Raw genomic sequence first — 26901 nt, forward strand, 5'->3', positions numbered from 1 at the left:
GATCCTACTCGGAACACCACAGACAAGGTTGGACTTTCCGGATCCTCATAAATGCCGCCATCTATCTAGCTTATACCACGAAGATTCTGTTGGGGAATCTAAGAGATACGCATTCAAGCTCTGTTGCATGTAGAACGGAAGTGGTTGTCAATCACGCGCGTTCATAAGTGAGAATAATAATGAGGGTTATCTAACTCATCACATTCATCATGTTCTTGGGTACGAATGAATATCTTGGAATAAGAATAAGAGAGATTTGAATAAAAGAAAATAGAATTTCATTAATACTTGAGGTACAGCAGAGCTCCACACCCTTAATCTATGGTGTGCAGAAACTCCACCGTTGAAAATACATAAGTGAAAGAGGTCCAGGCATGGTCGAATGGCCAGCCCCCTCCATGATCAAGTGACCGAATGAATAAAGAGTTTAAAGTGGTCAAAAGATGTCTAATACAATAGATAAATGTCCTATATATACTAGACTAGCTCCTAGGGTTTACATGAGTAAGTAATTGATGCATAAATTCACTTCCGGGGCCCACTTGGTGTGTGCTTGGGCTGAGCTTGATCAATCCACGAGCTAAGGCATTTCTTGGCGTTGAACTTTGAGTTATGACGTGTTTTGGGCGTTCAACTCCGGATCATGACGTTTTTCTGGCGTTTAACTCCAGACAGCAGCATGAACTTGGCGTTTAACGCCAAGTTACGTCGTCAATCTTCGAATAAAGCATGGACTATTATATATTGCTGGAAAGCCCTGGATGTCTACTTTCCAACGCCGTTGAGAGCGTGCCATTTGGAGTTCTGTAGCTCCTGAAAATCCATTTCGAGTGCAGGGAGGTCAGAATCCAACAGCATCAGCAGTCCTTTTGTCAGCCTTTTTCAAAGTTTTGCTCAAATCCCTCAATTTCAGTCAGAATTTACCTGAAATCACAGAAAAACACACAAACTCATAGTAAAGTCCAGAAATGTGAATTTAACATAAAAACTAATTAAAACATCCCTAAAAGTAGCTTAAACTTGCTAAAAACTATGTAAAAACTATGCCAAAAAGCGTATAAATTATCCGCTCATCAGTATGCCTCACGACAGTTGAGACCTCATGAAGTTAGTTACCCTACGCACGATTTGGAACTCGCTGCGGTTGTGTTTGCCTTGAAGGTGTGGAGGCATTATCTCTACGGGGTTAAGTTCCAAGTTTTCTCTTATCATAAGAGCTTGAAGTATCTCTTTGATCAGAAAGAGCTTAATATGAGGCAGAGAAGGTGGATGGAATTGTTGAAGGACTACGACTTTGAGTTGCATTACCATCCGGGAAAGGCAAACGTAGTGGCGGATGCGTTAAGTCGGAAGTCACTATATGCGGCTTGGATGATGCTTCAAGAGGAGAAGTTGCTCAAGGGATTCGAGAGTCTTAATATTGGTGCTCGAGAAGTATCCGGAACCTTGTGTTTGAGCCGACTAGAAATCTCAAGTGACTTTAAGTCCGAACTCCTAAAGGCTCACCAAAATGATGAAGCGTTATGGAAGGTGTTACCGGCTATTGAGCAAGGAAAACAGCGGAGAGTGTCGGAAGAAAAAGATGGGTTATGGAGATTCAAGGGTAGGATCATTGTGCCGGATGTTGGCACTTTGAGGCAAGATATCTTAAAGGAGGCACACAAAAGCGGATTCTCCATTCACCCGGGGAGTACTAAGATGTACCATGATTTAAAGGCGATGTTTTGGTGGCCGGGTATGAAGAATGATGTGGCGGAATATGTTTCAAAGTGCTTAACCTGTCAAAAGGTAAAGATTGAACATCAAAGACCTTCCGGGATGTTGCAACCTTTAGAGATTCCACAATGGAAGTGAGAAAGTATTGCAATGGACTTCGTGTCAGGATTGCCAAGGACTAGGGCTGGTTTTGATGCCATCTGGGTAATTGTGGACCGACTGACGAAGTCAGCTCACTTTTTACCCATTCGGATGACTTACACCCTTGAGGAGCTAGCACGGTTATACATAAAGGAGATTGTGAGACTTCATGGTGTACCTGCTACTATAATCTCTGATAGAGATCCTCGTTTCACTTCAAGATTTTGGGGTACATTTCAGAAAGCTTTTGGAACCCGATTAAGCTTGAGCACGGCTTACCATCCTCAGACAGATGGTCAATCTGAGAGGACGATCCAAACACTAGAGGATATGTTGAGAGCTTGTGTTTTGGACCAACCGGCGAGTTGGGATCGGTATATGCCATTAGTGGAGTTTGCATACAATAATAGTTATCATGCGAGCATCGGAATGGCTCCGTACGAGGCCTTGTATGGGAGGAAATGTCAATCTCCGCTATGTTGGTATGAAGCTGGAGAGAAAAGCTTGTTGGGGCCAGAAATGATAGCTGAGACTACTGAGCAAGTCAAGAAAATCCGAGATAGGATGTTTACGGCACAGAGTCGTCAAAAGAGTTACGCCGATCAAAGGCGAAAGCCCTTAGAGTTTGAGGAAGGGGACCATGTTTTTCTTAAGGTTACTCCGACTACGGGAGTAGGTAGGGCGATTAAGGCAAAGAAGTTGAATCCTCGATACATTGGTCCATTTCAAATCCTGGAGAGGGTTGGACCGGTGGCGTATCGGATGGCTCTACCACCTCATCTTTCGAATCTGCACGACGTGTTTCACGTGTCGCAGCTTCGGAAGTACACTCCTGATGCTAGCCATGTGTTAGAACCTGAGTCGGTTCAGTTAAGGGAAGATTTGACGCTTCCAGTGGCTCCAGTCAGAATTGATGATACTAGTATCAAACGGTTGCGTGGAAAAGAGGTTTCTTTAGTGAAAGTGGCTTGGAGTCGAGGCGGTGTTGAGGAACACACTTTGGAACTTGAGTCGGAGATGCGAACGGATTATCCGCATTTATTCTAAGGTAATTGCATTTGAATTTTGTGGGCAAAATTCCCAATTAGGTGGATAGAATGTAAAACCCGGTTAATTAACGGCTAATTAGCCCATAAATGAGAATTTATTCTAGAAAGCCTAAAATGTGATTTTTATGGCTAAATGTGATAGAGGAGACTCAGACGAGAATTTTGGTACCAATTTTATAGAATTCGGACCAAGATTGGACCGAACGGGCCAAACCGGGCCAACCGGACCCAAAGTGGGCCCTTGGCCCGACATAACTAAACCAAAACCCTAGTTTTCAGCACTCTCTCTCCTCACAACACTCAAAAAACACGCTGAAATTGAAGAGAGGGGAGGAAGAACACTCTCTCAACTTCTTTCTCTCACTTGATCTTCAAACCACCATAACTTTTGATCTAGAGCTCTGATTGCCGCTCCGTTTGCGGCCACGCGTTCACCGCGGAGAGCTCTACAAAACCCATACAATTAATTTTGAGGTAAGCCACAAGTTTCTGTTCGAAATTCCAGCCCTTATTTTCGAGTTTCCTGGGTAAAATGTTGAGATTTTGGGTTCTTTGATGTTATAGGACCTAACTCTCTTGAAGGAGAAGGTTAATCTTGTCTCCTTGGACCTTGGGTGTGGTGAGATTCTCAACCCTAGTGTATTTTGTTATTCTATGATGTTTGGGTTTTGAGATGTTGTGTATGGGTATGATGGTTGTGGCTTAGGTTGTGTATGTGTGGATATTGGAGCTTGATTGGTGACTTTGAAAAGCTTGGAAAGGGTTTGGTGGTGAAAAATCTGTTCTTGGAGGTGTTGAGGCCTTGAGAGCTTGTGGATAAGTGGTTTGGAAGTGCTCCGGGGGAGCTTGGGAAAATCGGCTAAGGTATGGTTTCGATTTCCCGTATCTAATATGTAATGTGATAGGAAATACTTAGGCTAGAGGCCCTAAGATAGGCATTGAATTGTTGATGTTGTTAAATGGTTGAAATATATGATGTGGTCATATATGTGATGATGATTATTGATGCCTTGATAGTATGATGTATGAGAAAGGTGTATGTTGTGATATATGCTTGATGATTGGTTATGGTTGAATTGTGGGTTGAACCATGTTGATGGTGAGTATGATATCAATTGTGTACAATGATGATTTATTGAAATTGGTGTTGTTGAGAATTGGCATGAGGGAGAGTATATGATATGTCAATATGTTTGAGTTTAAGCCACTTGGGTGAAGTGGGTTAAAATGATGAAATAGTGATTTTGGTAAATTGTGGTAATGTGTCAATGTGTGAGTGAGGAGGCTTGATGTTGAATTTGATACATTTTGATTGATTTCAAAGAAAAGGGATGAAATTGGCATGTTTTGATTGATTTTGAAAAGAGTTAAAAATGGTTTGTTTTGAAAATGGCATATTGTGGTTTTGTATGAAAATATGGTTTTGGGGCATATTTTGACGGGACATAACTTGGACTACGGAGCCCTGTTTTGTACCAAATCTGTTTAGAAATGAAATTGGATCCGGGATGTCCACACCGTTCGAAGAACGGGTGAAAAACGATTTAAAATGAGGAAGTTATGTCCGTTGGAAGATTGGGGTTTAAATCTGTGAATTCTGCAGCTTTTAACTTAGAAAATTTTTAGCAGAATGACCCCTTGCGCGTGGGTGCACCTGGCGCGTACGCGCCGATCTTCCGAGAAGTGCCATCCACGCGTACGCGTGATGTGCGCGGGCGCGCCGATTGTGCTGCACCCAATGCCCAGCCATTTTCCAGAGAGTTATGCCAGAACTGTGCTAGTGTTGTGCTGGGGGCACGAGAACACCCACGCGTACGCGTGGTTGACGCGTGCGCGTCGATTTGCAAATTTTGAATCCACGCGTTAGCGTGCATGACGCTTGCGCGTCGATAAGTTTTTGAGGCCATCCACGCGTGCGTGTGGAGTGCGCGTACGCGCGGCCCTGTTTTCATCCCAAAGTTGATTTTTGAGTTTTAAAAGTCAAATCTCATACTTCTAAGCCTCTGATCTCACCATTTATGTCTTAAATCATTATGGCATGCCTAGCTATTAAAAAGGGGCTAGTGAATGAGGTAACCTGCGAGTGAAGCAAGGGAAAAATGAATGATCAATGAGGATCAAGATGATTATGTGAGATGCGGAGGATGGTGGTGGAAGTGCTTGTTATGCCATGGGCCGAAAGGCTGTAATTGTTAATGAAATGGCTGGTTATGGATTTAACCGCGAGCCAAAATGGCTGTGTATGATTATGAATATTGGCTGGTTCTGGATTGAACCGTGAGCCGGAATGGCTGATATGGATGTTGATCCATGGATGAGAATTCATGCATGTTGATGCTGAATTATTGATAATTGTGAATTGCACTTCCACTATCAGAGATACGAGTTTCCCAGGGTAGTAGCAGTGGCTAGCCACCACGTGCTCCAGGTTGAGACTTGATACTCTGTTGACCCTATGTCGTAAGTGTGGCCGGGCACTGTGAAAGACCCGGATGAGCTCGCCCCCGAAATATTCACCAGTGAGGGTGATGGATATGGATCATGTTTATGATCAAGTTTATAACGAGTATAACTCGAGTTGGGGATGCGCGACAGAGGGACAGTCCAATGGTTAGCGACCAGGACTTGTCGGGTTGGCTCTATAACCGACAAGATGATATCATCGGCCACTAGGGACAGGCATTCATCATATGCATACTATGTGAATTGTTTGAGATTGCCTATTTGACTGCATATTACTTGCTAATTGTCTAAATGTCTTAATTGCTCCTATTTGTATATTCTTTATTGATATAACTGTGTTTGCTACATTATACTCCTGCTGGTGGTTGGGAGGTTTGAAGGAATTGGAAAGGAAAGTATTAGTTAGACTGAAGAATCTTTAGTCAGATGCCCTTATATGGCTTAGCTTGTTTATAAGCTTTGAATTATCTGGAGGAAGATCTAGGATTGCCTTCGGCTTTCCTCTATTTATTATGTATTATATATGTGGAATCTGTTACCATGCTGGGGACCTCTGGTTCTCACCCATGCGGATTTTGTGGTTTTCAGATGCAGGACGTGAGGTTTCCCGCTGAGGCATGCTGGAGACTTCTAGATTTGCGAAGATCCTTTGTTCTCGGGACTATGTTTTGGTTTATATGTTTTGCTTAGATACTTTTATCTCCATTAAATAATACAAACTGTGATGACTCCTCTTATGGGAGATTTTGGAGAATAGGTTTTATGTATTTGTGTCCCTTTGGGTTTCCTTTGGGGTTTTCCTTATTTTATCATATGTATATATTGCTATGCTCGGACCGGTTATCTTCGCAGCCGGATTTTGAGTCTTGATATTCTTGTTTTTGACACTCCTTTGTATATATAATCTCGCGTTGGTTATCCTTATTCGTTACGTTATCGATCGGAGTGTTGCGTTTTTGAGTTGCGATTTTTGTTTACCCCTTTTTCTATAAAGGCTCCTAGTTATAATCAATCATTCATACTACTATACGTACTAAGTTTTTATTTTAGAGGTCGTAATACCTTGCCATCTCTGAATTATGACTTAAGCATAAGACTCTGTGTGGTAGGGTGTTACAAATACTAAATAGAATTTATTTTCTGTTGCTTGGTTATGATTGAAACCATTGTTCAAATTTTGGCAAAGTTGTTTTAAAGTTGGCATGCACTATTTTAAATAAAGTTTTGAAGAACTTCCTTGTTTAGTGGAAATCTGTTCGTTTATAACGCACCACTTATTTCCCCTACCAATTTATAAGCAAACTTTTACCTCGGATTTTCTCTTCCAAGTAGAGTTTAACTTTCTCTTTCGTCCTTGCTAAAACTCTTATACACGCTTGTTTGAATATGGACTTTGGAAATTTTTGAACAAGCATTTGATTTCACATCCGAGTTTTATGATTACTTTTGGTTAGGTTGTGCATCTAACTATCTTTCTAAAATATTTGAGGAAATGTTTGAGCTCTTAGCCAAACTTGTGTGCACTTTATTTTTAAAATTCTACATGATCTACTTCAAACATGAAATTGTATCAAAGCAAAGCCACGTTTGTGCCTTTGTTATTCTCTTGGAGGATGTTGTTGCTTAACCTTTCTTTTAAATTGCGAAGTGATTTTTCTGCAAGTTTTCAATTCTTTTGTGGACAATGCATTCGGAAGTATTTTAATCATGCTCAAGTTCGGTGACCTTTGTCTTGGGTTTGAAATCTTCTCTACTGCAAACCTCATACTTCTTTGACTCAGCTTGAATTTGTTTCAAAATAATTTCGCTGAATTTTCATCTTATTGGTCCTGTTGGATTTCTTTGATACAAGGGTTATCTTTGAAGTTGTCAATCGATTTATTTCTAGCAAACTTCACTGGTTGAGTGTCTTTGTTTACCTGGAATGGATACATTCTCCCAAATCTATGAGTATTATTCTTGACATGTGTCTTTCTTTTCTGAATCTGGTATCTTTCTGAGTAGACTCAAGAATTATTTTGATATCATGTGCGACTTGTAGACGTAGTAACATGATGCATTAGTTCTTTAAGACGTGATATGTGTATATGGAAGGTGAAACGGTAAGTGTGTAACGTTATGATGAGTTGTGGGTATTTTGTCCCTTGCAAATGAGTTTGCGGTTGTTAGGCTTATGATTGGCTATGTGATTGTAAAATGATTGGTGGAGTTGGGAAATTGAAGTTCTGAAGCGGGAACAAGATTTGTTGGTGAACGTTATGCCGCTGATTAAATACCAACATGCTTTGCAGCCTTTTACCACACTAATTACCATTTTGCTTTGTGAACGCCTATCTTGATTTGCACCCTATTTTGGCACCTCAACTTTTTGTAAAGCCTTGAGATCATGTGACCTTGTGCATTGAGCCTATCTTGTAATGTTTGCTTTACAATCACACTCCTACTTTTGTATCTTTATGCATACGACCATCCAAGTATTTGAAAACCGTATATATGTTTATATGGAGAGATACTTTGCGTCCTCCTTAAATGTGTTCAAGGGTAACCTGTTATGAAATTTCTTTCGTTTTGTATCAATTTTCGAGGACGAAAATTTTTATAAGGTGGGTAGAATGTAAGACCCCTTTGAAAAGTCTTTTTATGATCAAGTCTCAAATCATATAGTTATTTATAGCCTTAATTTCAGAAATTATTTTATTAAAGATAATTAAGGCAAGTTTTGATTTATTGAAATTGAGATGAGTTATGATTATTATCCAATTTTAAAATTATTGGATTATTTTCTATATTTAAATCATATAGTTGGTAGTTGTGAAATAAAAAGGATTTTTATATGATTTTGGACTAAATAATTAATATTTTAGAATATTGATATTGCTATTTTAGAAAGTGAAGAAATTAAGTATATTATTTCTAATTATTTTATTGGGACATTCTATTGAAAATAATTTGTAAAATTGATGAGCAAATAGTATTTCTATACATTAATTTTGTTGGATTAAAATTTATTCCTAATTACTATGTTACCCCTACTTTTATTTGAAATTACAAAAGTACCCCTAATCCTAAGTTTCAAAAATGAAGCCCTAGTCCCCCCAAACCCAAGCAGCTGCAGCTGCTGCCCTCTCTACTCTAAACACACACACAGCCATCAGAAGAGGCAAAAAACAAAACAAAAAGGGAAGTGGGGTGAGGGACACACGGAGGAGGAAGGAAGAGAGGAGGTAGCAGCGTCGCCGTCGCGTCGCCGTCGTCAGACCTGCGAGTCGTCACCGCGCTGCTGTCGTCCAGGGAGCCACCACCTCAGTTCGTCGCCGCCATTTGTCCTCAGCCTTATCGCTTTCTTGTTCAGCCGCCACTGCTTCCATGTCCTCCAACGGCGCTACTGTTGTCGCCGATAAAGCCATCGCGAAGAGGAGGAGAGGGCGCTGCTTCACGCGTCGCCGCAGTCGCTGTTCTGAAAGGGGCTGTAGTCGCCGTCGAGCATGATGAGTGAAGGAGAGGGAGAACTCGCGTTTGAGGCTGGAAGGAGGTGTAGTTTCGCCGCTGCTGGGGGAGAAAACACGTCTGGGAAAGGGAACCGGGGGAGGCGGCACACGAAGGGTGCTGTGACGGGAAAGGAATCCACCTGCGTCACCGCCGGGGAAGGAGGACTCACTGGATGCTGCCCAGAGCCACCACTGTGGCTGCCATGGGAACCGAACAGGTATCGGAATCTGACAACCTCGGTGCTGTCGCCGGAGAACCTCGCTGCCGTCGCCGGAGAACTCTTCCGGTAAGGGTTTTAATTGAGGTTTCTATTTTTTTTGGATTTCGAGAAGGTTTTAATATTGCGCGGTTTTTATAGTTGACCCACCGGAGCTTCTGGCCACCGCCAGAGCTGTTGCTGGGGCCGGTTCAAAATCGTAGCTGCCTCATTGTATTATTTCGGTAAGAAATTATGTTTCGAAAAGCCTCGCGTTAGTGTTCTATTGTGTTCAGTTGATAAATATGAGTTTTGATCATGTGGGGTCGAGTCCTGATTATTGTATATTGCGATTAGTGTTGTTATGGTTATTGCGAAAGTGGCTTGGAGCCGAGGTTTTGGTTGCCTGTGGTTTCGAGCAAAGGCGAAAAGGACTCTGTGAGACGTTTGGGTTACGGATTTGCGTTTTGAGGTAGGGGTGCTTTCCGAAAACTATAGTTTATTATTGGAATTATTATATATGGATACTGATGTGAGGCAATGTGTATTTGGTGATTGTATCTGCCTTATGTATTATTTGATTGTCTTGGATGATTATGGATGTTTGTTTGGTGAATTATTGTGTGGCTTTGTGAAATGTAATGTTTTGAAGTTGATTCTTTAAAGATCTGAAATCTGAGTTTAATCCGTTGAGGATTGGTTTGAATTGAGTCAATTATTTTGATGATGTGAAAAGTCGAATGCACTTTTGAATTCAGCCTGGTTTACTTTAATTGACTTGGTTTTGGACAAATGATTTGTTACTGAGCGGTTTCTTTAAAGCTTTGGAAATGAGTTAAAACGTTTGATATTGAGTTGATTTTGAAATGGTTTCCTTGAGATATGCCACTGAGGCGACTGTTGGATTTAGCTTGCTTTTGAATTGATTTTTGGTTTTGAGCTGTTGAAAAGGAATGAGAAACGATTTAGTTGGGACTCGAACCGGGTGGCAAAAGTCCAAGTTTTAGGGGAGGTGCTACCGAAATTTCTATAAAATCCTAGTCTTGTTTGAAAAGTTATTTAAAAAGGGTTGGATTTGAGAAGTTGTATTATTTGATTTATTAAGAGAATATTGATGTTTTCAAGCTTAATTTATTTAGTGAACTTTATGCCTTGAGTTCAACTTATTTAGAAATGAACTATTTTTACCGTTTGAATCACTGTAGAAAAGAATGATGCTCTAATTTTGATTTCAATATAAAAAGGAGCTTTTAGTGATTTCAAAGGAATCTAGACTTTTGATTGAGTAATTAAGTTTGAGGCATTTTGGAAGAGTTAGAAAAATGGGTTCCAAAAAGAAACCTAAAATTGGTTTGATTCAAATGAACCGGTTCCGTTTCAAATGAGTTTATTTTTGGACCGGGTTGGAACTTGTGATTTTGTATGGTCGGTTTCATAACAAATTTCAGTTTTATTTACTTGAACTGAGAATCCATGACTTTAAGAGTTTCAATGAATTTTAAGGAATTGATATAGGTTGACCTTCCCTAAAGACTCGGGACTCTGCCGAGAAGCTTTTGTTATAAAATCCCATTGTTGGATGGGTGATTTTGAATACTTTGAAATAAATCCTTAACTTGCCATGGTTTTGGAAGTTTTGGAGAGAGAATACCGAGAGTGGCTTTGTTTTAAAAAGGGAACTCACTTTGAGTAAATTTGGCTTATGAGCCTGAGATGATTTGAGAAATGAGATCTTTAAAGCCAAGGCTGAAAAGAGTTGAAATTTGATTTCAAAGTGAAATGGCTTGAGAAAAGTGATTTATGGCTTAAATGCCGGTTTTATGAATTTGATGATGTTGAATGGTGGAAGTGATGTTTTGTTATGGGCCGGAATGGCTGTGTATGATTATGAATATTGGCTGGTTTTGGATTGAACCGTGAGCCGGAATGGCTGTGCATGATATTGATTTATGGCTGATTGCCAAATGAATTATGGGCCGTATGGCTGACTATGAATTATGAATTTAAGCCAGATGGCTGAGATGGATGTTGATCCATGGTTGGGACTGAATGAATATATGCTTGAGATACCTGGGTAGTAGCAAGGGTTGTGGTTCGTCCCACTTGCTCCAGGTCAGAGACTGTGACGCCTTGGTAATAGCGGTAGTAGTGGTGATTCCACTCGCTCCAGGTTGAGCTTTTAAACACCCGCCTGGGTAGTAGCCGCAGTAGTGGTTATTCCACTGGCTCTGGGTTGAGCGGGTAGTAGCAATGGGGTTGTAGCTCAAACCTACTTGCTCCGCGATGGGTGTTTCTGTCCATGGTTAGCTACCAGGACGTGTCGGGTTGGCTATATAACCGACAGATGATATCATCAGCCACTAGGAACAGGCATGCATCATGTGCATCTATGTGACATTGTTTGGGTGTGCATATTGTACTTGATTTGCCTTTGTGATTAACTGCTAATTGTTCTACTTGCTGTAACTGTTTGTTTGTGCTTGAACTTCCTATCTGTGTTTGCAATTGGGACTCTGTTAGATTGTGGTGATTTAGTTGATAGTTGGATTGTTTGGGCCTAGGGCCGTGGTTGAAATGATCTGGACCGATGGTTGGTTTCGGTTTTGTGTTTCTGATTTGGAAAAGTATGAAAGGCTATTTTGGTTCAGCATAGATAATCCCTTTTAAAAGGCTTTTGATGTTTTTGAGAATTGAACGGTTGCTCTTTCAGAAAAGATTTCTGACTTTACTTTTATTAAAAACCGTTGTTTTTGAAAAGAGGCATAAGATGGTTAATAATCACTGGTGCGGTTATTTTCACGTATCCTATTACAGTAATTCCCAAAAACCCTCTACTGAGAACCCTTTCGAGGATGATTTTCTCACCCCCTACATTTTTTCCCTTTCAGGATATGGGTGCAGAAGTCTCGAAGAATATAGTTAGTTGTGGTTGAAATGTTCTGTATTGCTTTAGATTATTATTTATTGTACCCTCGCCTCTATCTTGAGATATTCTGTAAGAGGATAGGAATTGTATTGGATACTGCTTGTAATATTATTTATAAATATATGTATCTATATGGATGTATCCTTTATGAGTTTTTGTAAGTTGTATAGTATGCATGGACGTACGTTGTATAGCAAAAGTATTTTGGGAGCGGTTTTGCGGTTTAAAGTTTTAAACAGGCTCATATTTTAGTATTAAATAGTATAAGTATCGTCGTAATGTCCGAGCTATCAAAGTAGCGCAGCCGGAAGCGTGAGCTTTGGTAGTTAGGATGTTATAATAAAGCATCTCCATACACTTATCTGGAATTCCCACCAATGATTTACATTAGTATCTTTATCTTTATTTTACGTTCTATTTATCTTTTAATTATTAAAACTCTATAACCATTTGAATCCGCCTGACTGAGATTTACAAGGTGACCATAGCTTGCTTCAAGCCGACAATCTCCGTGGGATCGATCCTTACTCACGTAAGGTTTATTACTTGGACGACCCAGTGCACTTGCTGGTTAGTTGTGCGAAGTTATGAAAAAGAGTGATATTACAATTGTGCGTACCAAGTTGTTGGCGCCATTGAGATCACAATTTCGTGCACCAAGTTTTTGTGGCCGTTGCCGGAGATTGTTCGAGTTTGGACAACTGACGGTTCATCTTGTTGCTCAGATTAGGTAATTTTCTTATTGTTTCAACCTTTATTTTATTTTCAAAAAGTTTTCAAAATTTTTTTCTTTGTTTTCGTTTTTCCAAAAAATTATTTTCAAAAAAAAAAATAAAATAAAAAAAATTATAAAATAATAAAAACCAAAAATATTTTGTGTTTCTTGTTTGAGTCTCGTATCAATTTTTAAGTTTGGTGTCAATTGCATGTTTTAAAAAATTTATGCATTTTTCGAAAATTTCGTGCATTGCATTCTTCATGACCTTCAAGTTGTTCTTGACAAGTCTCCTTGTTTGATCTTCATATTTTCTTGTTTTGTATCTTTTGTTGTTTTTCATATGCATTTTTGAATTCTTAGAGTCTGAACATTAAAAAATCATAAGTTTGGTGTCTTGCATGTTTTCTTTTCTTAAAAATTTTCAAAAATAAGTCTTGATGTTCATCTTGATCTTCAAAGTGTTCTTGGTGTTCATCTTGGCATTCAAAGTGTTCTTGCATGCATCATGTGTTTTGATTCATAATTTTTATGTTTTGAGTCATTTAGTTGTTTTTCTCTCTCCTCATTAAAAATTCAAAAATAAAAAAATATCTTTCCCTTATTTTTCTCATAAATTTCAAAATTTTTGGGTTGACTTAGTCAAAAATTTTTAAAATAAGTTGTTTCTTGTTAGTCAAGTAATCAATTTTAATTTTAAAAATCAAATCTTTTTAATTTCCTTTTCAAATCTTTTTCAAAAATAAATTTCAATCATATCTTTTCAAACATATCTTTTTTCAAATCATATATTTTTCAATCAAATCTTTTCCAATCATATCTTTTTCAAAAAATTTGATTTCAAAAATCTTTTCTAACTTCCTATCTTTTCAAAATTGATTTTCAAATCTTTTTCAACTAACTAATTGACTTTTTGTTTGTTTGTTTCTTATCTTTTTCAAAACCACCTAACTACTTATCTATCTCTAATTTTCGAAAATCACTAACCATTTTTCAAAAACAATTTTCGAAAACTCCTCTCTCTAATCTCCTTCTATTTATTTATTCATTTACTAACACTTCTCTTCATCTAAAAAAAATTCGAACCCTCTCTTCTCCTTTGTGTTCGAATTTTTCTCTCCTCTGTCTTCTATTCTTTTCTTCTTTTACTCACATAAAGGAATCTCTATACCGTGACATAGAGGATTTCTCTTCTTTTCTGTTCTCTTCTTTTTCATATGAGTAGGAGCAAGGACAAGGACATTCTTGGTGAAGTAGATCCTGAACCTGAAAGGACTTTGAAGAAGAAGCTAAGAGAAGCTAAAGCACAACAATCCAGAGAAAACCTTACAGAGAATCTAGAAAAAGAAGGAGACATGGCTGAACCTAACAACAATGAAAGGAAAATGCTTGGTGACTTTACTGCACCAAATTCCAACTTACATGGAAGAAGTATCTCAATCCCTGCCATTGGAGCAAACAATTTTGAGCTAAAGCCTCAATTAGTTTCTCTGATGCAACAGAATTACAAGTTTTATGGACTTCCATCAGAAGATCCTTTTCAGTTCTTAACTGAATTCTTGCAGATCTGTGATAATGTTAAGACCAATGGGGTTGATCCCGAGGTCTACAGGCTTATACTTTTCCCTTTTGCTGTAAGAGACAGAGCTAGAGTATGGTTGGACTCTCAACCTAAAGATAGCCTGAACTCTTGGGATAAGCTGGTCATGGCTTTCTTAGCCAAGTTCTTTCCTCCTCAAAAGCTGAGTAAGCTTAGAGTGGATATTCAAACCTTCTGATAGAAAGAAGGTGAATCCCTCTATGAAGCTTGAGAAAGATACAAGCAACTGACCAAACAGTGTCCTTCTGACATGCTTTCAGAATGGACCATCCTGGATATATTTTATGATGGTCTGTCTGAATTGTCTAAGATGTCATTGGACCATTCTGTAGGTGGATCTATTTACCTGAAGAAAACGCATGTAGAAGCTCAGGAACTCATTGACATGGTTGCAAATAACCAGTTCATATACACCTCTGAAAGGAATCTTGTGAATAATGGGACGCCTCAAAAGAAGGGAGTTCTTGAAATTGATACTCTAAATGCCATATTGGCTTAGAACAAAATGTTGACTCAGCAAGTCAACATGATTTCTCAGAGTCTGAATGGATTGCAAAATACATCCAACAGTACTAAAGAGGCATCTTCTGAAGAAGAAGCCTATGATCTTGAGAATCCTGCAATGGCAGAGGTGAATTACATGGGTGAAGCCTATGAAAACACCTATAATTTCTCATGGAAAAATCACCCAAATTTCTCATGGAGAAATCATCCAAATTTCTCATGGAAGGATCAACAAAAGCCCCAACAAGGCTTTAATAATGGTGGAAGAAACAGGTTTAGCAATAGCAAGCCTCTTCCATCATCCTCTCAGCAACAGACAGAGAATTCTGAGCAGAGCCCCTCTAGCTTAGCAAACATAGTCTCTAATCTATCTAAGCCCACTCTAAGTTTCATGAATGAAATAAGGTCCTCCATTAGAAATTTGGAGGCACAAGTGGGCCAGCTGAGTAAAAAAGTCACTGAAACTCCTCCTAGTACTCTCCTAAGCAATACAGAAGAGAACCCAAAAAGAAAGTGCAAGGCCATAACCTTACTTGGGGTGGCCGAATGCACAGAGGAGGAGGAAGACGTGAATCCCAGTGAGGAAGACCTCTTGGGACGCCCTCTGGACAAAAAGGAGTTCCCAATTGAGGAACCTAAGGAATCTGAGGCTCATCTAGAGACCATAGAGATTCCATTGAACCTCCTTTTACCATTCATGAGCTCTGATGACTATTCATCTTCTGAAGAAGATGAAAACATTGTTGAAGGGCAAGTTGCCCAGTATTTAGGAGCAATCATGAAGCTGAATACCAAGCTATTTGGTAATGAGACTTGGGAGGATGGGCCTCCATTGCTCATTAATGAACTGAATACCTGGGTTCAGCACACTTTACCTCAAAAGAAACAGGATCCTGGTAAATTCCTAATTCTCTGTACCAAAGGCACCATGACCTTTGAGAAGGCTCTGTGTGACCTGGGGTCAAGCATAAACTTAATGCCACTCTCTGTAATGGAGAAACTGGGAATCTTTGAGGTACAGGCTACCACATTCTCATTAGAGATGGCAGATAAATCCATGAAAAAGGCTTATGGATAGGTAGAGGACATGCTAGTAAAGGTCAAAGGCCTTTACATCCCTACTGATTTCATAATCCTAGACACTGGGAAGGATGAGGATGAATCCATCATCCTTGGAAGACCCTTGCTAGCCACGGCAAAAGCTGTGATTGATGTGGACAGAGGAGAGTTGGTCCTTCAACTGAATGAGGACTACCTTGTGTTTAAAACTCAAGGATCTCCCTCTGTAACCATGGAGAGGAAGTAAGAAAAGCTTCTCTAACTGCAGAGTCAAACAAAGCCCCCACAGTCAAACTCTAAGTTTGTTGTTGGGAGGGAGTTTGGTGTTGAACCCCCACATTCAAACTCTAAGTTGGTGTTGGAAGGTCCCAACAATTCTCTGAATATCTGTGAGGCTCCATGAGAGCCCACTGTCAAGCTATTGACATTAAAGAAGCACTTATTGGGAGGCAACACAATTTTTATTGATCTATGTTATTTCATGTTATTTTCTTTTTTTAGGTTGATGATCATGTGGAGTCACAAAAATAATTGCAAAAATTAAAGAAAAATAAAAAACAGCATTAAAAACAGCACACCCTGGAGGAGAGACAATGATTTACACTTATCTGAAATTCCCACCAATGATTTACATAAGTATCTCTATCTTTATTTTACGTTCTATTTATCTTTTAGTTATTAAAACTCTATAACCAATTGAATCTGCCTGACTGAGATTTACAAGGTGACCATAGCTTGCTTCAAGCCGACAATCTCCGTGGGATCGACCCTTACTCACGTAAGGTTTATTACTTGGACAACCTAGTGCACTTGCTGGTTAATTGTGCGAAGTTGTGAAAAAGAGTGATATTACAATTGTGCGTACCAAGTTGTTGGTGCCATTGAGATCACAATTTCGTGCACTAGTAATCAACGCTTTTCTTGTAGTTGAATGCTCGTGTTGCCGTAATTTCTCCCACTAGAGTTGTTCTTTCTTGAACTCCCTTAATTTTTATCACCACTACCCATCATGCCTCATGTAGAAGAACAAATGTTCAAAGTTTAAGAGAAAATATAAAGAACAATAGAGAAGAGGAGAGGTGACGAAGACTATACGATGAAGATGAAAATTTGGGTGTTAAGGTTTTATAATTTTAAATAGATCAATTTGAGTGTTTTAACTAAACTTAGGATACCAATTTAAGTTGAATTCATTGTGTGTCTATATAAGTGTACAGCTAAGTGTCAACAAGTGCAAGTTGGCACTTAACTGCACACATCAGCAATGTAAAGATAGATGGTGACTTTTGGAATAACAGATAATCATGTTTCTAAGAGTGAGAGTTATATTTGGTCATTTAAAAATTGAAAAATTTCTTTCAGAGTTTGATTTCTGTTTTTAACTCAATTCCAAAGTTTTTCATATTAAATACTAATACTAATTATTTGCATGTAATAGTTTCTGTCTAATATTATTTACTGTATGTGTGTAGTACTATTTACCTTAACATGTGTAAGGGGAATGATATTCAAATAAGGAAAAGTTCATCTTATGGGAAGGATATTGGAATAGGAAAGAATTAATGGTGATATGAGGAGATTAGGAAAAAAATTAAGTAGGTTAGAGAGAACAGGAAGAGAATAATTTCATAGAAAGAGATTCTAAAGAAAGAAATATTAGGCTCTTTTACTTATTACATTACCTTTCCCTTAATGATAACATTGCCCTCAAGGTTGTGGAAAAACGTAACTCCTACTTAAAATGTAAATTCTAATTACAAATAATAATAATAACAATTAATTAAAAAATAATATTTTCTATATATTTTTTTATTTATTACTCCAAAAAAAAAATTCACTACCAGGATCTCATTGTTTATGACCTAATCCATCAGTTATGATCCAATACATTTGTTTGTCTGCATTAATTTTTTTGATTGAGCTTCAACAAAGCAACACCAAAAACTCTTCCTTTGATTGGGCTTGAAGACCACAAATGGATCTAAAAGAAAACTATATCTTTTTCATTCTCCAAAGTCTCAAACAACCACCAACCATTTGAAATCCAACTCCAATGGCCATCCACCATGGATCACGATGGCTGCCCCAAACTCCACTCTTAATGGCGTAGTCCACTGCCCGATCTCTACCCTTCACAACAATCTCGTCCCAATTCTTTACCCAAATTTTCAACAACGGATTTCATAAGCTATATACGTTAGGATTCGCAAAATCTGAGTGATGCAGTTAGATTTAGTTTGACAAGCTGATTTTGAATATGCATAAAAATAAATAATAATATTTTATGGTAATAATAATATTTTATGATAATAATATTTTATTAATTTATTTTGATGATTCACCCTTATAACTCCCATGATTTTTCATTTTCAGCCACATCCTACTTCTTTTTTCTTCGTCGTACATAATTTCGACAACTATCTTTTTCTTTCTTTTCTTCGTAAGTATTGTTAAGAAAAATAACGAAAGAGAAAAGTCAAAGCTCCAAGGTTTTTGAGGCTTGGTCGTTTAGTTTTAAAACTCCAATGAAAATTTTAAACCGATTAAAGTATTCGTTTCTTTCTCCTCTTCACAACCATATCCGATTTCTTAAGGTGAGGAATCTCTTTTTGAATTTACGATGAAATCTTAGTCGTCATGAGTTATATGTTTAAAAGTTATTTTTGATCAAATATTAGGAAGCAAAGCGAGCTAGAAGTCATCGAGAAAAAATCGATTTTTGTGAGCTAACACCAAGAAGTAAAGTTTGGTAAATTAAACATGATTGAGCTGTATTTTGTTGCTTGATTGTTCATTGAACTTTTTTAAATACATAAAACCGTATTTATTTGATGTTTTAATATTTTTTGAAAACACAAAGGTAGTTTATTTTTAAAGACAAAATAGAACATGATACTAAGACAGAGACAATAGGACGGAAACATTAAAAATTATTGTTTGTATATTGTATTTGGATACGATGTACAAGACACTAATGTAATGTTCAGTATTATGTTTGGATACACATAGATAAGACTATGATTCCAAATTTTCTGTATCAAGTATAAACTAATTTAATAGAAAATGAGAGTAGAACTTGAAAACAAAATGTTTGAAGGGACAAAAAATTTTAATAAAAAATTATATAATAATATTTATATTAAAATAAAATTTATAAATATAATTATTTTATTTTTAAATTTATTATTAAGATGTAGGAATATATATGGTTAATATTAACAAAAAAATAAATCTGAGTTTGATTAATAAAATATTTCGTTTAGGTTAATAAGTTAAATTAATTTTAAATAAAAAAATCAGTTTTAAGAAAGAATCCATTTTTACATAAAAAATAGCTTTTACACATAAAAATCTATTTTTATTTAAAAAATCAATTTTTTATGTAAAAATTGATTTTTCTTTTCAAAAAACTGATTTTTTTAAATTATATAAAATCAATTACAACGTATAAATTATTTTTTAGTATTTTAAAAGATCAGTTTTACCTTTGATAATATTTATCTTTCAAAAATTTTAAGATTAATTATTTTTGTTATTATTTTTATTACAAATCAAATAATATAATACAATGTTAAAATGATATTGAAGTAAGACCGATAAGAATGAATGAATTATCCAACCCAATAAAAAATTCTATAAAAAAAAGAGTACCTAAAAAAAGGAGAACATAGAAATAGAGAAATAACATGGAGAAGAAAGTACGTTTTTTAGAACAACGCAAATTAGAAAAAATAAAAAGGGGTAACAGTGGAATAATAAAAAATATCTATGGATAAAAAGAAAAAAAATCATAAAAAAAAGTCTGTGTACCTCTTCCAAATCCCGTGTCTATTATTGTCCTCCGTAAATGAGTGGACACAAAATTATAAAAAACTGTCTCGGAGACAATATGTTCAGTGTCCATGTCTCTGTTTCCAAACACTTTTTAAAGATGTGTTGTCCATATCTCTATGTCCTGTCTTTGAAAACAAATGCTACCAAAAAGAACATAAAAGGGTAAATACCCTTTTCGGCCCCTGAGCATTTTAAATTGGGACATGTCGCACCTTTATCATCCAGAAATCTTAACCAGGTCCTCAACCATCAACATTAGTGAACGTATCGACCCCTATGACCGGTTGCCAACAGATTGCCTGGATGACGTGTCAGGTGGAGGCTGAGTTGTCAAATGCAAATGCCACGTGTCACTAGAAGTTGTTGCAGGGACTAAAAACCCCTCCCTGCCCAAACTGTTCTCAGCCCCACCGGCAACACCCTCCACTCACCACCCCTCCCCAGCACTCCTCCACCACCGCCACCGCCGCCACCACTACAACCGCCTCACAACCTTCGCAACTCATGTGAGTCCTCCACCTCTTTTTCTTCCTCCATAACCTTCCAAAACTTCACCCAATGGAGGTTCTCTCTCCCGACAACACCTTCCACCACCACCACCACTACTCCTCCGCCACAACAACCACCACCAACTCCACCACCGCTTCTACTTCCCAACAATCTCGAAGAACTCTTTCACCTCTCCGAGCTTCAACTCACTACCACCGCCTCACAACCTTCCCAACTCATGCAAGTCCTCCACCTCTTCTTCCTCCACAACCTTTCAAAGCTTCACCCAATGGAGGTTCTCTCTCCCGACAACACCTTCCACAACCACCACCACTACTCCTCCGCCACAACAACCACCACCAACTCCACCACCGCTTCTACTTTCCAACAATCTCAAAGAACTCTTTCACCTCTCCGAGCTTCAACTCACTACCACCGCCTCACAACCTTCGCAACTCATGCGAGTCCTCCACCTCTTCTTCCTCCACAACCTCCTAAAGCTTCACCCAATGGAGGTTCTCTCTCCCGACAACACCTTCCACCACCACCACTACTACTCCTCCGCCACAACAACCACCACCAACTCCACCACTGCTTCTACTTCCCAACAATCTCGAAGAACTTTTTCACCTCTCTGAGCTTCAACTCACAACCGGCTCCGAATCCGACCGCGCCGCAACCATCCACCTTCTAGAACGTTCTCTCGTCCCAAACCCTTCTCAACAGCACATATGAACACCTTACCTCAGCACATACGACGCCGTTTCAGTTGCAGGGAGGGGGTTTTTAGTCCCTGCAACAACTTCTAGTGACATGTGGCACCTGCATTTGACAACTCAGTCTCCACCTGACACGTCATTCAGGTAACCTGTTGGCAACTAGTCACAGGAGTCGATACGTTCACTAATGTTGATGGTTGAGGACCTGGTTGAGGTTTCTGAATGATAAAGGTGCGACATGTCCCAATTTAAAATACTCAGAAGTCGGAAAGGGTATTTACCCAACATAAAAAAAACGTGGACATCGAGCGTAGAATCACCAACACCAGGCATAAAACATGGGTGCCAGTCATAGAAGCACAAACGCCGAACGTGAAACAATACGATAGTGAAAAATTTAAAAGATGAGTAATATTTAGAGAAATGCACTTGTATTATTACTTGTTGCAGAGATAATACAATCTTAAATATAATTACAAATATTTTAGAGAGTTTTTAAAGTAAATGAATATGAGAGTAGAGAGAGAGGTTTTGAGCTTTCAAGTTTTTGATGTCTTGAAACAAATGAGACCTTCAGTATTTATAGGTCTCAAGTGATTACTATTTGCTAACTTTTTATTATTGGCCGACAGTACGATTTGCTTTTATTGTTCTGCCGACATTTACTGTTTGCCGACAGTACTGTTTGCTTTTACTATTTTGTCGATATTTACTGTTTACTGACTTTTTTTTACATAAATCATTTTCTTTTTTATTTGGGCCTTTTACATTTATTACTACTCTATTACATTTCAAATGGATCTTGAGAGTCTTGAAAGTAATGGACTAAACTAGATTGGACTTCTTCATCCTCTCCAAGAGGTACAGCCTGAATAGCTTGTAAAGAGTTCTGGATATCTTCTTCTGATGTTGCTGCTGCTAAGGCGGCCATAATTTGTTATTTCTGTGCTAAGAATAAAGATTCTTTCTTATATCTGCTGACATTACTGCTTGTAGTTGATATGGTAGGGTGTTTTTGTAATGTTATTAACCACTGATCAATGGCGATTTTCTTAATAAATTCAAATCATACTTCTTCCACCATTTGATTTTTATTACTCTTACTAAATATTGTATGCTGGGATAGTCTTCAAACGCCACTGAGTCATATTCCCAGGTTAGGATCCAGCTGATTCCCATGGCTGCTATAAATGATATAAATTTGTATTCGGGTAGGAATGATGATTTATTTTTAAAATACTCGTAAGCCAGACTGGCTTCTTTTGGGAAAAAGTCATGTAGTGGTCCAAAGATCTGAAACCATGATTGAAACCATTTTGAAAACTGTAATGATATTCCTTTGGTGTCAGGTATAACATATGATTCCAAGCTTCTTGATAATCATAGTAAGTATAATTTTGGAGTTCAAACTTTAATAAGGAACTCTTAGATTGATATGGGAGTAGTTCCAACTCTTGTAAGAATAATATCTTCATGATTTTGATTTTCGAATAAATGGGCTGATTGGTATTGGGATCCTTATAATGTGTTAATTTGATTGACCCTGTCTCGACTAATATGAATTCATAAAATTTTTGGGCTTTTTGTGGGTTTATAGGAATGTAATGAAAAGTGTTTGGGAAAATGATTTTGTATAAGGTTTTCTATCTTTTTTGAACCAGTCTTTTTCAACGGTTAATATTCTAATGGGATTAGGTTTTTCATAGTATGGAAACTGTTTTTTTAATGATTGGGTTTTGCATAGATATGATGGTTGTAGTAAGGTAAATTTGTTGTTTGTAGTAATTTCAAAGCTTTTATACAGTAATGATTATGAATACGCTTTTACAATCTCTGACATAGTTACAGATTTTAATGATAATTTTTTTGCTGGTAAAGGAGTAATCTGTAATTATTTTTCTTGTTTTTTGTCAAAAGGCTGACCATAATCTTCACTGGAAGCTTTTTTTATTCATTTTTTTCCTGCAAAAATTCTCGAGTAAGAAAGTCAGGAAACGAATTTAATTCACCTTTTATGTGTTCAATGGTAAAATCAAAACATGATATAATAGCTTGTCATCTTGCAAATATTTGTTTGAAACCAGATTTTTAACATCATTTTTTAAAACGCTAGGAGCTGCTTTACAATCCGTTCTTGTTATAAATGTTTTATTGAATAAATCTTCTTGGAATTTTGTGACACATAATACAATAGCTAATATTTCTATTTTGACGGTTGCATAATTTTTTTGTGGGTTATTCTACACACCTGAGTGATATTTTACAACTTATTCTTTTGAGCTATTAGGAGGTACCTATTTAAGAATTCCTCCATATCCTAGTTCTGAGGTATCTGTCTCTACTATTAAGGATGCTAATGGATCTAATATGCTTGTACATGGAATTTCTTTTACTAAATTTTTTATCTTTATTATTATAGAAGTCATTTCATTTGTCCATGGAGGTGGATTTTTCCTTAATCTTTCATAAAGAGGTTCACATATGACTCATATTCTTGCTAAGAATTCAGCTACATAATTTATACATCCTAAAAATTTTTGTAATTATTTTTTGTCAGTTATTTCATTTGAAAATTTATCTACAAATTCGATGGCTCTTTTAATAAGAACTATAGTCCCTTGATAGATTTCATATCCTAAAAATCTTACTTTAGATATAAAAATTTTCATTTTCTTTTCTGATAAAACTAATCCTTGTTCACTTATAATATTCATAAATTTTTCTAGATGATGTATATGTTAATTTATTCCTTTGGAATATACTAGTGCATCGTCAAGATATACTATAATAAATTCTATATGAGGGTAAAAAATATTATTCATAATTTCTTGGAACTTTCTAGGGGCATTTTTTTATCTTTGAGGCATTACGTTCCATTCGTAATGACCAAAGGGTACTATAAAAGCTGTTTTATATTTATCTTCCTCTTTTATCGTAATTTGATAATATCCTGATTTCAAATCAAATTTGGAAAAGATATTTGCTTTATTTAATCTTTTAATTAAGTCACTTTTATTTGGTAAAGGATACCTAATCCATTTTAATACCTTATTAAGGTGTTTATAATTGATGACTAATTTCGGAGCACCTCTTTCTATTTTGGATGCTTTCACCACATAGAAGACTATACAACTCCATGGTGATTTTGAAGGCCTTATTAATCCTTTATCCAGATATTCTTGTATTTCTTTTTTACAATATTCTTGATATTCTTTGTTTATATGTATAAGTTTTGCTTTTGTTAGTATATATTTTTTCATTAAATCCATCTGTATATGGTAAAGATTTCTCATGTATTTTTCTGTGATGAAAAGCTTTAGGTTTTAGACTACAAAATTTCTTTTTAATTTTTTCTTCAATTTTTTTATCTTATTTTATATTTCAGAAGTTTGTAACTATTCTTCAATTTTTTTATATATATAATTTCTTAATTTAAATAGTTTGTAACAGCCCAGACCACTCGCTAGTACGATATTATCCACTTTATAAATCGATTGTAAGGTCCCACATCGGTTGGAGAGGGGAACGAAGCATGCCTTATAAGGGTGTGGATACCTCTCCCTAGCATGACGCGTTTTGATGAGTGAGTGTGGAGGGTTTCTGATGAGCGGATAATTTGTACGCTTTTTGGCATTGTTTTTAGTATGTTTTTAGTATGATTTGGTTAGTTTTTAGTATATTTTTATTAGTTTTTAGTTAAAATTCACTTTTTTGGACTTTACTATGAGTTTGTGTGTTTTTCTGTGATTTCAGGTATTTTCTGGCTGAAATTGAGGGACCTGAGCAAAAATCTGATTCAGAGACTGAAAAGGACTGCAGATGCTGTTGGATTCTGACCTCCCTGCACTCGAAGTGGATTTTCTGGAGCTACAGAAGCCCAATTGGCGCGCTCTCAATGGCGTTGGAAAGTAGACATCCTGGGCTTTCCAGCAATATATGATAGTTCATACTTTGCCCAAGATTTGATGGCCCAAATCGGCGTTCAAAGTCACCCTCAGAATTCCCAGCGTTAAACGCCGGAACTGGCACAAGAATGGGAGTTAAACGCCCAAACTGGCACAAAAGCTGGCGTTTAACTCCAAGAAGAGTCTCTACACGAAAATGCTTCAATGCTCAGCCCAAGCACACACCAAGTGGGCCCGGAAGTGGATTTTTATGTCATTTACTCATCTCTGTACACCCTAGGCTACTAGTTCTCTATATATAGGACCTTTTACTATTGTATTTTCATCTTCTGATCTTTGGAATCTTTTGTTCTTTAGATCTTTTGATCACTTTGGGAGGCTGGCCTCACGGCCATGCCTAGACCTTGTTCTTATGTATTTTCAACGGTAGAGTTTCTACACACCATAGATTAAGGTGTGGAGCTCTGCTGTACCTCGAGTATTAATGCAATTACTATTGTTCTTCTATTCAATTCAGCTTGTTCTTGTTCTAAGATATTCATTCGCACTCAAGAACTTGATGAATGTGATGATTATGTGACACTCATCATCATTCTCACTCATGAACAAAGTGACTGACAACCACTCTTGTTCTACAAGCAAACGAGGCTCTAATGTTTATCTCTTGGATTCCTGATAACACGATGCATGGTTGATCGCCTGACAACCGAGCGCTCGCCTGACAAACGAGCCAGCCATTCCGTGAGATCAGAGTCTTCGTGGTATAGGCAAGAACTGATGGCGGCATTCAAGAGAATCCGGAAGGTCTAACCTTGTCTGTGGTATTCTGAGTAGGATTCAATGATTGAATGACTGTGACGTGCTTCAAATTCCTGAGGGCGGGCGTTAGTGACAGACGCAAAAGAATCACTGGATTCTATTCCGGCCTGATTGAGAACCGACAGATGGATAGCCGTGCCGTGACAGGGTGCGTTGAACATTTCCAATGAGAGGATGAGAGGTAGCCACTGACAACGGTGAAACCCTTGCATAAGCTTGCCATGGAAAGGAGTAAGAAGGATTGGATGAAGACAGTAGGAAAGCAGAGAGACGGAAGGGACAGCATCTTCATACGCTTATCTGAAGCTCTCACCAATGATATGCATAAGTATCTCTATCTTTATCTTTATGTTTTATTCATCATCTATACCCATTTGAGTCTGCCTGACTAAGATTTACAAGGTGACCATAGCTTGCTTCATACCAACAATCTCCGTGGGATCGACCCTTACTCGCGTAAGGTTTATTACTTGGACGACCCAGTGCACTTGCTGGTTAGTTGTGCGAAGTTGTAGTGATCACGATTTCGCGCACCAAGTTTTTGGCGCCGTTGCCGGGGATTGTTTCGTGTATGGACAACTGACGGTTCATCTTGTTGCTTAGATTAGGTATTTTTCAGAGTTCTTAAGAATGAATTCTAGTGTTTCAAGGTGATGTTCTTATCATCACCAAAGCTGATTGATTCTCATCAATTTAGCTCTTGAATGCAATGTCCTGCTGAAGCTTGGCTATCCATGTCTAATTCCTTTAGACTGAAGCTTTAGACTAACATTGCATGATTCCTGGAATTCTCATTAAGAATTTTGATACCTTTATTTTCTTTTCCACTTAATTTTCGAAAAAAGCACAAAAAAATTACAAAATCATAAAAACCAAAAATATTTTATGTTTCTTGTTGAGCCCAGTGTCTCATTTTAAGTTTGGTGTCTTGCATGCATTGTTTATTTGATCTTGGTTCTATTTTCAAGTCAATAGTACAGGGAACTGAAGATTCAGAACATGCAGCAGAGGAATTACACAGAAAAAGCTGGGCGTTCAAAACGCCCAGTGAAGAAGGACAGACTGGCGTTTAAACGCCAGCCAGGGTGCCTGGCTGGACGTTTAACGCCCAAAAGGGTAGTGCTTTGGGCGTTAAACGCCAGAATGTGCACCATTCTGGGCGTTTAACGCCAGGATGACACAAGAGGGAAGATTCTGTTTTCAATGCAAATTTTTTTCAAGTTTTCAAAGTTTTTCAAAATCAAATCTTTTTCAAATCAAATCTTTTCAATCAAATC

General features: G+C 37.5%; 1 non-coding gene across 1 annotated transcript; it reads right to left on the reverse strand.

Moving 5' to 3' along the window:
- Positions 1 to 14443: 14443 nt before the first annotated feature.
- On the reverse strand, positions 14444 to 14551 carry LOC130952252 (small nucleolar RNA R71). The gene has a single exon (XR_009074433.1). It is a non-coding gene; the product is annotated as a small nucleolar RNA R71 (small nucleolar RNA).
- Positions 14552 to 26901: the final 12350 nt, after the last annotated feature.

Source organism: Arachis stenosperma, chromosome 9 (genome assembly GCF_014773155.1).
Source record: "Arachis stenosperma cultivar V10309 chromosome 9, arast.V10309.gnm1.PFL2, whole genome shotgun sequence".
In the NCBI taxonomy this organism is placed as follows: domain Eukaryota; kingdom Viridiplantae; phylum Streptophyta; class Magnoliopsida; order Fabales; family Fabaceae; genus Arachis; species Arachis stenosperma.